This window comes from Stegodyphus dumicola, chromosome 10 (genome assembly GCF_044657685.1).
Source record: "Stegodyphus dumicola isolate Sdum_Otavi_A_Nest chromosome 10, ASM4465768v1".
Lineage (NCBI taxonomy): Eukaryota > Metazoa > Arthropoda > Arachnida > Araneae > Eresidae > Stegodyphus > Stegodyphus dumicola.
In genome coordinates, this window is record NC_140777.1 from 35,354,460 (window position 1) to 35,367,832 (window position 13,373).

General features: G+C 37.8%; 1 protein-coding gene across 1 annotated transcript in view; it reads right to left on the bottom strand.

The window, feature by feature from the left end:
* Positions 1–13,373, bottom strand: part of LOC118191363 (neural cell adhesion molecule 2-like) — a 199,398-nt gene that overhangs the window by 73,092 nt on the left and 112,933 nt on the right. The gene's annotated exons all lie outside the window — the stretch shown is intronic.

Below are 13,373 nucleotides of genomic sequence, written 5' to 3' on the forward strand. Positions count from 1 at the left end.
CGTAGTGCAAATGATACATAAAAATTTAATTTCAATAAAATCAACTTAAGAATATTTTTTTACAGTTCGAATGTGTGATTCTGAATTGAGAACATAGTATTAGCAATTTAATCTGTGATTAGTGTACACACAGTTATTAAAACGAAAAACACACTGATATTACTCGCGTTACCTTTAAAGAAAAAATATTACCATCTAAAAGAAATTTTAGCCTTTGCAAATGTTTTCTGGACTATAACAGAATTAGGTTCAGTAACATATCGAATGAAAAATAGCATTTCAAAACAAATTTAATTCATGGGTACTTAAAAATGCAAAGACTACATAAAAATATTTCGATTACAAACCTTCTTCGAAATTCTGTTGCTAATCTGAAAGATACTTTATTCGCATGTAAGAAGATAAGTACTGCATGCGAATAATGAAATTAATCATCTTATATTTATGTGCCTGTTTGTAATCTTTAGACCTTTAGAGCATCATACCATGTAGTGTTACCATATTTTAGAAATGAAATCTTCCAGGGACCTTCGAGGAGAGGGGATGGGGCATATGGTTCCACTGGAATAGAGTAAAAATGAGTTTTTGTATGGAAAACCTTCAGCATGTACGTCGTGAAAGCCTGTTTTATAGATAAAAGTTGGTATAAAGAAATAAAAGGAAACCAAACAGAAGCGACAACAAAATATCCAAGATATTGAAAAGCATTCTGCAGCATGACTATTCTGAAGCTGAAATGAATGGCTGGATTCTTCTTCCCTTTCATCGTCACGTTTCCCATTAGATGTTTTTTTCTTTAGAAAATCTTTGTTACATTTTATATGTTCATGAAACTCATTGCATAAATTTTAAGTCACTTTGAAGTTTAAATAATTTTTTATTGTTAACAGCCTTCTATTTGAGGACTCAATGTTATTAAGAGTTGCAAAATCCTTTCTTCTTTCACGTATTTATCAGCGAAACTAACTAAATAGTCAGTTGATCACTCTTAATTAAAATTCTTAGCTATTTTTCAATTTCGTATACAGTCCCAGACGTGAATACAAATCCTGACTGTCTGATGGCCCTATATAAAACCTAAATGTCGTTTAGTACCCTATATAATATCTTACTTGGCATAACCTGTAAAAGTGCATAGCTATCTATGCAATATGTAGATTATTTTTTTTTTTTACTTATGAATTACAAAAAGTATTAGATTGCTAGGTTTATTCGTATTATCTGATAATTTTTGTGATTTATTTTTTATTTTGGCATATTGAGCTCTTACTTAAAGTCTAGTATAGAAAAATTAATTAAAAACTCTTTTATGTATTCAAATATCATAGTAAGAATAATTTTTAGGACATATTTATCGAATTCAACAGGTACTTATAAATTGTATTAAGAACATTGTTCCATGATCGAAAAGAATTTTTTTGTTAAACTAAAAAAAGAAAAAAAAAATCATTGAAATTTTGTGAAAATTGATATTCGAAATTTTAAATGAATCAAAAATGTATATCCAATATAGTATCACAGAGTTTAGAACTAATTATTCAAATAAAATAACTGCAAAAGCGGAATATCGCAGCAATAAGTTGTAGCGCCTCGTCTGGTTCAGATACCATCGGTCACCCAGCAGTGCTGAGATGTACGCTGATTATGGATAATTTTTTGAGGGTGTGTACCAATAATCGGTATGCTGACTTTTTCAAATCGCAACATGATGTCACATCTCGGCCACTGCCGTATTCGGTCGGGTTATGCCTTTAACTTATCGAATGAAAGTACTGGAGGATTATGGTAGTAAGCTAAGAAATCAAGATACACTGAGACTGTACTGGGAAACAGTTGCATGTATCTTGACATTATCTTGTTGAAAATTATCCTAAAATGCTGCTCTAAGAATGGTGACTAAATCAATTTTCATGTACTCTCGTCCTGGTATGCGTGATAGTGTCTACAAGTAGGGATGTAATACAAAGTGGTATTCTTTTAGTATCCTTAAGTATTTAATGCTGAAGATTATATCTAGTTGGCATAGTTTATGTTATTTGATAGTTTTTATGAAATCTTTCACCATTTACGATAGTTAAATAGCATGTATTATGTATTTGTTCACTTACCTGCCGTCCAGCACGAATTTATTATATATTTCTATATAAGTTAATGGTAGCAATCATTTTTCTCTACGCTTTTTCAGATTATAAAAAAATTCATTCGAACATTCTTCTTTCGTATTGTAGTAAAAAAGACTAAATATGGGAAGACAATGTTTTTTCAGGGCAATAAATTACTATTATATGAATCAGGTAGCATTAATTTGGTGCAAATTGCCCCTATTTTAAACAAGTTAGCTATTAGAAAGTTTTTATAAAATACTAATAAAAGCTCGCAAATGATGAAAGTCATCACTCTATGCTATTGGACATCGAATATAGTCTCCACATGCCGCCTATGTAGATCTGTTGTCCCAAGTATTACTTTGAAAGAGGAAATTCGTAACTTAAGATATATTAATATTTCGCAGTCAAATCAAGATGGACAAAACTATATCGGCAGGTTCGAAAAAACGGGGAGGGGGATATGATACAGAGATGCAACGACCCATTGGTGGAAGCTATCGAATAAGATGCAATACAAATGCCTTACATTTTACAAATAATCGTGATATAATAAGAATGATCACGCTAAACGTTCTAAAGGATTTTCGTATTGTTTTATCGGCTTCAAATGTTACAGAATGGGAATTTGATAATTCGACAGACATTACTCAGAAGCTCCTGAAATGCAATAATGTGGATGAAGATTTGCTATACAATTTCGTTGATGCGACGAGGTAGATTTCCCTTTAAATTTGAAATAATATTGAAAACTGTCTTTAGTTTTCCGGCACCGATTCTCAAACTTGTTACCTATGTCACTGCACACTGCCAAACACTGCCAAAATAATTGTGCATAATAACTAATTGTGCTATTAAGACAAGTGAGGTATCAAATTAAAGACAATTTTATGGCCTACCTTGCTGTCCAGGAATGGTACCGATATTACAACTCAGGCCGAAGATGCAGGTGTATTAATCCAAAAATTAGCACTAAAACATCACAGAATTAACACACTGTAGTAAATTGCACAAACACCTCACATAACTGCATAAATTACTGTGATAATTGAGCTTTTTCTAGGCTTATAAAAACAATTGTCCTCATTTCAAATACACTATGCAGTGTCTTAGTAATAAGCTATGCGCTTACGCATTCTTAGAAGCTATTTTTGAATTGTAGGCATGCTCTGCTTCGTATAATGTCATCTGTGAAGGCTTCAGCAAACGTAGCCACAGGTATAGAATAATTGCTTAAGGATCATATCGATAATTGCATTATATTGCACATTGTTTCGTACTCATGAACTCCAAGATTTCTCAGTTTCTCACTGATGGATATGTGGTTTAGAATTATCTTAAGTCAAGGGCCAACTGTAATAACTTAAGTGCATTTAACGACTTAAGAAAGAAAGAAAGTTCTTAGCTTTCAAGTTGATGTGCGTTGTGTCGCTGTTGTCTTCGTCAGGGAGAACCCCTCGAGGTGAAAAGGGCGACGACGTGTTTTCGCGAGCTCCCGTTTTTACTGTTTTTTCCCTAGGATATAATAATTGCACCACAGCGAAAATAATATCATCGGCTAGCTCCTCACAAGCTGGGCATTTTGATATAAAAATTTATGAGTATCCGCCTATTAGTGCCTTAATATCAAGCATATTAAAAGGGGAGTCATTGTTTGGCTCGCGACCTCCGATCCCTATTGTGGAATGCGGATTTTGGAGCGAAGTGCGGATTTGCAGTGTTTACTTCCAAAGCGATATCTCCAGATCTAATAGGCATCCAACTTCAATCTAAGTACCATCGAAAAGTGAAAGACCTGCTCTTTTCAACGATACCACTGCCGTGTATGTGAGGTGTTTGTGCAATTTACTACAGTGTGTTAATTCTGTGATGTTTTAGTGCTAATTTTTGGATTAATACACCTGCATCTTCGGCCTGAGTTGTAATATCGGTACCATTCCTGGACAGCAAGGTAGGCCATAAAATTGTCTTTAATTTGATACCTCACTTGTCTTAATAGCACAATTAGTAGCTCAGTGTCATCCGTTTTAATTACATATCTTCTGTGTGACCTTGCACTTTCCCCAGCACCACAGACCCGACTTGATTTTTAGTCGTAGGGGCGCAGGGTCGGATCAGCAGGACAGGTCACTTATCGCGGTTGTCTGACGACTTCCTGTCACCATTCTAGAGCGCATGCGCGTCTAGTCTAGTGGAGTGTGGTTGACAGTCGCCCTGCACGTGTGTTTGTTTACGTTTAGTACTTTGCTGTTTAGAGCGTAGCTCGCCACCAGTGTCCCTTTTGATACACTGATCTGCTGTTTACGATTGACATTTTAGCGACTTTATCTACGCATTTATCATTCCCACTATCCCACTGTTACGTGGATGTTTTTCTAATTGTTAATTGTTATTTATTTATTTATTAATTATTATTACTATTTTTTTTATTTTACCGTTGCTTTATGAGTACCTTTTCTAATATTAATAACTATTAATATTGCTGTTAGTTTTATATCTCTCTGTGTAAATCTTTGTATTGTGCACTGTGTTTATGATTTGTAATAACTTCCACAAATGTGTTATATAATTCTTAATCTCTGAAATTCTGTTTCGTATTAAGGTTATGCAAAAACTTTCACTTGTTTTTATTATATCTGTTATATTGTCCACAATTCCTTCAATTTCGATTGTTTTATATGCTATTTATAACTGTTTTATTATCCTCATATCCTTCACTCACGATTGTTTTATATGCTTCCGTTCAGTGATTTTGTGGCTAGGAGTATTATCTTTGTTACTATTGCCTAGAACTGTTATGGTGTAAAAATTAGCATTACATTTTACATTTTATTTTACATTTTAATACATTTTACATTTTTAAATAACTCTCAGCACAATCAGATTTTAATGCCAAAAGTATTTCTGTGTGTAACGCTTTCTTACGCACTTGATTCTGTAGTGTTTTTCACGTGCTCCTTATGCGCACTGCTTTAGTAATATCTCATTTTACTTATTATTAAGTTGGCCGTATATTTCTCTGTGTTTCCCTGCTGTTTCACTCACTATAGCATCGTACTCAGGGACCCTTGATACTCAGTTTTGTACTTATTACTCTGTGACTCCTTTGTGTGCCTACGACCCCACTGTTTATTTCCCGTTATCTTGTACCAATGACCAATGCAAATGCAAAGGATTTAGCCCCTGCCTCATCATCCTCCTCAGTAGTGTAGAGTCAGCATCGCGGGCACCTCCAACTTACTCATACGAAATAACTACTAATTAGTACGATTACGGTGTGATACAGTGCATGAATTGCGATTTCGTGTTGCATTGTCAAAGTTTTACAGTACATCACAGAAACACTTAGTGTTCGTGAACTTGAGCAATTTTTGAATAGTGTTCCAACGCACTCCTTCCGCGAGTAATTAGTAAAATTAGAGAGTACTGCTTCTTTTTATGCCATGCCCCGCTCTTCTGTGTTACCAACAGAAATAGATAATACGGGTGCTCAAGGCCCTGTTGACCCTACTGCAGTACTAACTGCGGACTTGACACACGAGGAGAGAGTTGCAACCCTTTACGAGGACATTAGACAGGCTGCTACAGCCTTCAGGAGTAATAAATTCTGTCTGTCTAAAGACCTTAGAGACCGACTTCAAGCCTCTTTAGATGCTCTTAAGGAATTAGCGTTAAAAGGTTCCGCATACGAGTCGAGGCCAGACAAAGCAGACGTTGGCACGAACACCTCTACTTTCGTCTGCTGCCAAGCGGTACATACGCAGCCACCCCCTATCTCCAACTCAACAGGTCAATAGTGAAAGATTACCACTGCCCGGAACAGCCAACTCCCCTCCGTCGTTTGCTGAAGTCCTCCGGAAGACAAATAAGCCGAGCCTAGTTATCAAACCCCTCTCCAAGAAACCAGTAGGTGAACTCAGGAAAATATTACAGGAGAAACTTCCACTTTATAAAATCCCAGCAACAGTAGAACGTATTTCGCCCACATCACAAGGAGGCCTAGAGGTTTTCTGCCAAAACTCAAAAGATATCGAAGAACTTCAAGTTCATATCCAAAAAGCACAGCTAGATGTCGATGTCCAACAACGCAAAAGACGCCGCCCCAGATGCGCGGTCCACAATGTCCCAGAAAACGTGGCACCAGAAGAACTCATCACTGAAATTAGTTCGACTGCAGGAGTTTCCGCCAAAGAATTTAAGGCCCTTTTCAGGCTACGAGAAAGGAGACCCAACAGGGTCAAATGGGTATTTGAATGTTCTTCAGAAGGATTTGCCGCAGCCATTCGCATCAAAAGAGTGTTCACCGCCTGGCAGTCGCACAGCATCACGGAGTTCTTGGGTATCAGAAGATGCTATAAATGCTAGCAGTTTGGCCATGCCCAAGACTCCTGCCACTCCAAGAAGTTCTATTGTGCTTACTGCTCCGGACACCACCCCACAAAGGAGTGCACGGCGGAAATCCCTTCCTGCATTAACTGTGGGGATTCCAACTGTCGCTTTGGAACGAAAATTAACTTCCAGCACCCCGCTTTTGCCACGGACTGTCCAATTTATCAACGAACGGTTGCCAACGTCCGAGGTAACATCGACTACTAGAGCAGCATGCGCGCATACCACCCAAGTCCAACAGAACATTCCCGTGCCCGCACAAGAGGTAGACAACGCAGGAACGGTAATGTTAAGAACATCAGAAGCAGCAGGCAAAAATACCGGAAATGCACAACAGTTGTATAACGGCTCTGATATAAATAACGAGTTAATTCGAAGGGATGCCCCTATAAAATTCCTTCAGATAAATCTACAACATGCGCGGGCAGCGGTTGCACAGTCCATCCAGTATGCGTTAGATAACAGTATTGACATCATAATTGCTCAAGAACCTTACACCAGGAACGGGGCAGCAGTCGGTTTTCCGATTCAGTGGACACTGATTCAAAAACCAAGCCAGGAACATCCGCCCAGGGCGATAATAGTCTGTTGCAATCCTGAATGGTCACCAACACTTGCTGCATTGGAACAGGATAACGTAGCGATCTTACTAGAGGTCCTATCTATGTCCCTCATTGTAACCTCTAATTACTCGCCACCCACGGCAGATATCGGTACGACAACAGGATTCCTAAATAGGATTATTTACCAGCACAGGCCACCAGACATGATAATTGCAGGGGATTTTAATGCCCACAATACAGCCTGGGGATATCGCGCAACCGATAGCAAAGGACAAGCAATGGAGGACTTTATCTCTTCTAACAACCTTGTTCTCCAAAACACAACAGAAGCACCTCCTTCTTTTGACAGAGAATTCGCACAGGGGTGGCCAGACCTCACTTTGACTACCTCACACACTGCCCCCTTCCTCCAGGACTGGAAGGTAGTAGATAAAGAGAGCCTAAGCGACCATAAGTATATAACCTTTACACTCGCAAAGCATACTATCGTTTCGAAAATCCGTCGATATAACCTTCCAGGACGGAAGATTAAGACATTCGCCAAGAAAATTAAAGAACAGCTAATATTTTTGGAGCCAACGCTACAGCCACTGACTACAGCGGATGAGCTTGAGGATTTCACGACCAAACTACAAACGTCAATACAAAATATCTGCAACCAATGCCTCCCTGTTCGAAAGCCCAAAAAGCTACAGAGAATAAACTGGTGGTCAAGCTCACTAAGAACTCAGCAGTCTAAATGCAGAGCACTCCGGAGGAGATTAAAAAGCGAGCGAAGACTGGGAACACAGTCTGACACCCTGACTATTTACCAAAAGGAACGGGCGACATATAAACGAATGATAATTCAAGCCAAAATTGCCTCTTGGCGTGAGTTCTGTACGCATACCAAGGAGATTTATGGCATCCACCACAAAATCGCCACTGCTAAAATCTTCAAACCGACGCAGCTACAAATACCTTCTTCCCAGACTACTGCGCAAAGCCACACAGAAGAAACTATAAGGGCAATTCTTAACCAGGCATTTAGTCAGGATGATGCTCAACACGACACAGAGCAGCAAGCCAATCTATGCTTAGTTTCAAATTCACTGGACACTGACGCGGACTTGGATATAACAATCACCGAGCTTAAGAACATTTTACGTGCCCTTCCAAAGAAAAAAGCCCCCGGACCAGACGGGGTCGATTATGCAATAGTCAAGATTATAATCCAAGCACATCCAATGTTTTTTGTTGCCTTTTTCAATAAATTATTACTCACAGGGACTTTAGCTTATAAAATTGGACAAGTCATTCTCTTCCTAAAGAGAAATAGGAACCCCGATGATTTAACAGCCTATAGGCCCATTTGCCTATTGTCGGCCATGGGTAAAATCCTAGAGAAGATAATCATGAGCAGACTGCAACACCATCTGCATAGGACCAATTTTCTGAGCCCCAAACAATACGGCTTCTGTCCAGGAACCTCTACTATCCATGCTCTCACTAATATCCGAGATGCAATTTTAGAAAATCGAAATAGCGGCCACCATACAGCCTTGGTCAGTATCGATCTTAAGAGTGCTTTCGACACTTTATGGTGGCCAGCTATAAAAAGTGCACTCAGAAAGTCTAATTGCCCCAGCAACATATATTCTATACTATGCAACTACCTAAAGGACAGGCGACTCTTAGCCGTCCACAATGCTGGAATCTTGGATATGGTACAAACAAGAGGATGTCTACAAGGGTTGTGCGCGGGGCCACACTTATGGAACATACGTTTAATGAAGTGCTCTCTGCCGCATGGCCCGCGCACACCCAAATCTTCGCCAATGCTGATGACGCTGCAATGGTCGTCAAGGGACGGACTAGGGACGTTCTCCAGACAAACTGTAACGAAGTGTGTCACATCTTTTATGTCAGGTGCACCAATCTTAAACTGCAAATAGCAGATCATAAATCTAAAATCCTCTTGATCCCTAAGAAAGGCGGATCACTTGCAAGACGCCCTACGATCAAACTAAATGGGCAGAGAATTAAAATTGTGAATACCTTGAAATATCTGGGTGTCACTTTTGATACTAAAATGACGTGGATCCCCCACATTCAAGATCTCAAGCTAAGAACCAGTACTATAGTTAAGCAAATGCGCCAGTTTTATGGTTATAAGTGGGGACTCAATCCACACATACAAAAAGTGTTATATACGACAGTAGTGGAAAAGATAGCTACATACGCAGCAGCAGTTTGGTGCCACCCCATGCAGGGCAGGAAGATTAAACATCTTTATACCATACAACGGCCCTTCGCATTGGGCATTACAAGGGCCTACCGTACAACCTCATCGGATGCTCTTAATGTATTAGCTGGTCTACTCCCACTACACATACGAGTTGAAGAAGAGGCGGCCAGACAGATTATACTGCAACTCAAAAAGCCAACTGTGTTTGACGAGGAATGCTTCCATCCGGAAGAATATGAAGTCATTGATCGACCACTGCATGTCCACCCAGCGAGCAAAGGCACTGGTGTCAAAGTCACCATCAACCCGTCTACGACTAATTCCCCAACACTATTTAACATCTTCACCGACGGCTCCAAAATCGATGAAAAAGCGGGATGCTCATACATAGTCATGCGACATGATACAATTCAAGCAAGATGGAAGGCACAACTGCGGCAGCATAACAGTGTTTTTCAAGGAGAAGCGATAGCAATTGCCCAATCAGTTAACTATTTGCTCTCCTCTAACATCCATAATGCCACCATCAAAACCGACAGTTTGTCGTCGTTGCATGCCATCATGAACCCCGACCATGTCAGCAAAATAATACAGGGCATTCAAGCAAATCTGCGCCAATGCAACCTGCACATCAAGCTTGAATAGATCAAAGCACATGCGGGTCATCTCGGAAACGAGATGGCGGACCAACTTGCCAAAGAAGCGGCGTTAGGCCCGACAGACTTGCAGTTCAATATCCCATGGCCGGTCACATTTCTAAAGAAGTCACTACGACTTAAAGCCATTGGCAAGTGGCAACAAGAATGGGATGACAGTACCACTGGAAGACGTGTCCACTACCACATCAGCTATGTGGACACAGAACGGAACATTGCCAATACACAGCTGGTTAGGTACATTTCGGGACATGGACCTTTTCCTGTATACTTCTACCGATTTGGCATCTGTTCCTCAGATCAATGTACGTGTGGACACACAGGCTCCCCGGAGCACTACCTAACTTCTTGTCCACTCACAGAGGGACAACATGTTCCTATACCAACGACTAACAGACAGTCATTTTGTAAATTCCTTATTAAGCAGCGCCACTTAATCCAAAAAATTGGACGTATGATGGATAAGCTGGCAGACCTAAACACAGACTTATGCCAAATATAGCAGTCCGCGCAGCCTAAGCACACTTGCATATACTCAATGCAATATGAACTGCATAACGTTACAACAGTTACAGTGAAATTTGTAATGAATGGACGCCTAAACTCTGCGTCTGATTTTATACCCAATATGCAAATCACATAGGCACATGTAATATTAAAACTCAATAGTATCTGTAAGTTTGTTCCAAATGTAATCTGCAAATTGCAAACTGTGCGTATGTGTGTCTAAGACAAAATGTGCTATACTACAGTTCAAATGTATTGATGTAACTCCAACATAGTAAGCGAAGCTATAATGTAACCAGTGTTCAAGTCATTGATTTATATGTAACGTGTGTTTAATGTAAATATAGTGTCTAAACTATTGATTGTACTCAGTATATGTTTTTTTTTATATTTACGATATTTGTGTATGTTTTTTATATTTTAGCATGGTTTCTTCATATAACTGTCCAATGGTTTATTGTACCGATTTTATGTAACATATGCTTACTGTACCCATGATATCAGGGACTGTATTCTGTATTGTAGCATGCTCCCACATATGGTTATCCTATGCAATTTTGTGTAACTGTCTTCCATGCTTTACCCCTGTATGTATATAACTATGTTCCATAGCATATTCTAACACGCACCTGTGAGGCGCAGTAAGTGAAGTTTTAACGCAACCAGAGTTTCAGTCCTTGATATATATATATATAATGTTTGTTTAATGTAGACAAACTCAGTCATTGATTTTCATGTAATGTATGTGTAATGTATATATGATATCAGTATTTGTATTTTATATTTAAGCATGTCTCTACATATGACTGTATCATGCATTAATATGTAATTGTTTTTCATGTTTTACCCCTGCATGTACATGGCTATGTACCATGGAATATTTTAACATGCTCCAGAGTAGCGCAATAGCATCTGAGTCTTTGATATATGTCAGGTTAATGTAAACATAGTATCTCAGTCACTATTTTTTATGTAACATATGTTTAGTGTTTATATAATATTGTTTCCATAATCGTTATGTAACTCTCCACAAGTTTCATCCCTGCATGTAAATAACTATGTTCATAGATTATTTTAACGTGCCCCTGTGTGGTGCAGTTAAGTGAAGATTTAATGCAACCAGTGCCTTCATTTTTTGATATTTAGGCTACGCCTTTTTAATGTAGATATAGTATTTTAGACATTAAATTTCATGTAACGTGTGTGTAATGTATGTGTAATGTATCTAGATGTTTCCATGTAATGTATGTGTAATGTATCTATGATATCTGTGTTTGTATCTTATAATTCAGCATGTCTCCACATATGACTGCCTTATGCATTATTATCTAACTGTTTTCTATGCCTTACTTACCCCTGCACATATATAACCTTGTACCATAGAATACTTTAATATGTGGCTGTGTAGCGCAATAAGTGAAGCTTAAAGCACAGCGTCTGAGTCTGTGATATCCATACAATGTCTGTCCAATGTAAACATAGTATCCAAGTCATTAATGTTTACGTAACAAAAGTTTGATGTATTTAGGATATTGGGTGTTAATAATTGTTAAGTAACTTTTTCCATGTTTTACCCCTGCATGTAAATAACTATGTACCATAGAATATTTTAACACGCCCCTGTGTGGAGTAGTAAGTGAAATTTTAATGCAACTAGTGCCTCAGTCCTTGATATTTAGGTAATGTTTGATTAATGTAAGTATAATAGTATGTTAGTTATTGATTTTTATGTAACATATGTTTAATGTATCTATGATATCTGTGTTGGTATGTTATATTTCAGCATATCTCCACATATAATTGTTTTATGCATTATCATTTTACTGTTTCCATATCCTACCCCTGCATGCATATAACCTTGTACAGTAGAACATTTTATCTTACGCCAGTCAGGCGCAATAAGTGAAATCTAATGCACCTAGGCGTCCGAGTCCTTGATATTTATATTGACACTGGTGGACGTGGCGCTACACCAATTAACCATATGGTAAAGGGGTGGTGCCCACGTCCTCCGTCGCATGTCGCATGTCTTCGTCAGGATGCATGTCTCCGTCGCATGTCTTCGTCAGGATTGTTCTTGATAACAAACTCTAGATGAGTAGAATCTTTATAAATTTTACCTGAAGAAACAATCTGTTTTTACTTTCGCGTTTATCTGTTGTTCGAAATTTAGCATTTGCCTTATTTCATCACATGAAATTCTTCTGTTTCCACTGACAATTTTCGCTGTACAGTGTCGTTAACTGTAACCGTGAAATGCATTCTACTTTAATATTTTATATAGTAAGAGCATATAAACCTGTGTTTATCCACAAACTTTGCAAAGAAATCTTACTTCCCAAGCTCTGTATATAACTATTGCTTTTTAATAATTTTTTAACCATTCTCTGCTTAAATTTCATTACTCTTCTCATAAACATTACTTGTTATGTAATAAAATATTAATATAAATAGTTTTCAATAAAAATTTAACTAATAATTTTAAAAGAAGCAAATTAAAAAATAATTAAATCCTTTGAACTACACAAAATTCTATATAATATCTTCTCTGAAATTTTCATATTCATTTACTATTTCCTGTTGTCCATACCAATAAATGAAATGATTTTTCTGCTACATCAAGAATTAAAGAAAGAAAGAGTTTCATTTATCTCCCACTATCTAAATTAAAATCAATTAATGGCAATAATACTATTTACCGGTAATTAATTCAGTAAAATATGTAGACAATTTATACCTTTGAGCTAGTTTAGATAAAACGAAACAAATTTTAATTTATCTTCGCAGTTCTTAGATCGGGAAATCTTTTAAACCATGTCATCACTTTTTAAGAAGAAATTAAATATTTCTAAGCATAATGTTTCGAAGCCACGAAATCTGAATATGATATGTAATACTGTAGTTTAAGAAAAATTAAAAAAAATAG